This window comes from Trichechus manatus, unplaced genomic scaffold (assembly GCF_000243295.1).
Source record: "Trichechus manatus latirostris isolate Lorelei unplaced genomic scaffold, TriManLat1.0 scaffold00071, whole genome shotgun sequence".
NCBI classification, from domain to species: domain Eukaryota; kingdom Metazoa; phylum Chordata; class Mammalia; order Sirenia; family Trichechidae; genus Trichechus; species Trichechus manatus.
The window spans coordinates 2,091,781-2,092,999 of record NW_004444007.1 but is presented as its reverse complement, the minus strand read 5'-3'; the positions used below and the strand labels follow the sequence as shown (position 1 = coordinate 2,092,999).

At 37.5% G+C, this 1,219-nt stretch overlaps 1 protein-coding gene across 3 annotated transcripts in view; it reads left to right on the top strand.

Moving 5' to 3' along the window:
- The window catches only part of PPP3CA (protein phosphatase 3 catalytic subunit alpha), a 363,115-nt gene that overhangs the window by 234,940 nt on the left and 126,956 nt on the right, over positions 1–1,219 (top strand). The gene's annotated exons all lie outside the window — the stretch shown is intronic.

Below are 1,219 nucleotides of genomic sequence, written 5' to 3'. Positions count from 1 at the left end.
CTAAACTACCTCATCAACCTACATAATTATATTCTAATAGTGATAATAATGGTCACATAAAGGACTTTAATTTCAGCAAAGCAGTGTGACACATGTTTTCTCAGTAATCAAGTGAGGTATGCAGGGAAGGAGTTAGCTTCATTAAATGGATGAGAAGCATGAAATTTAGAGGCATTAAATTAATAAAGAGTAAAATCGGTCTTAAACCTATGTTTTCTGTCTCCATGATGAACTCTCTTCACACTACAAAATGCCACCTAGAACTCTCAAGATTTTGAAGCACAGAGAAAGCTTAAAAGCTAATAGTGGTTCCAGCACAGAATTTGGAAGTATCACCAGACAAGCAGACCTAAGGAAGAACACATTAACCTCTAGAACAGGCAGCTAAGATAGAATGTATACTATTTTGTCCTTTGGATTTTTCATAACTGTGGGCCTATTCTGAATCTTTTAGCATTGTCTAAATGTCTGATTATCTTATTCCTTCTATTCCAGCTTTTGTATACTGGGGGTGGGGTGAAAGTATGAAGTATGTACATTATCACTCTGCCCAGATACTGATATAGGTAGTATAGGCTAGAAGTCAAGAGCACAGACCCTGCAGTCGGATGTCCTGACATCAAATCTTGGCTCCCCCATGAATAGCCATATGACTTTAGGATCATTACACTTTCTCTCTAGCTTTAGTTTACTCATCTCTAAAACAGAATAAGAGTTGGGTGTGGGTAAGTGTGAAGTTAAAATGTAATAATCCGTATAATTACCTTACTACATGGTTGTGCACATTGCAAACTCTCAATAAATTAGCCAGCCAAAAAAAGAACAACCAAAGTTATTGCTATTGAGTTGATTCCAAATCGTAGCGACCCTATAGGACAGAGTAGAACTGTCCCATAGGATTTTCAAGGAGCGGCTGGTAGATTCGAACTGCTGAACCTTTTGGTTAGTAGCAGCACCCTTAACCATTATGCAACCAGGGGATAATGATCTAATGAGATAGCTGAACTCTTGGGAGTACTACTGATGCTGCCATCATCAACCACTTACAGTCTAAAGTGTAATTTAGCAACTGTGACTGATAATTTGTCAGTGTTCAATGAATGTTTGGGGAATGAAAATACTAGGCTTGGGTATGCTGTGTTTATTACTCACATATTGATTAGAGAAAATCATGTTAGTCAAGATACAGAGGAACCATGATTACTTGGATTTTAATACC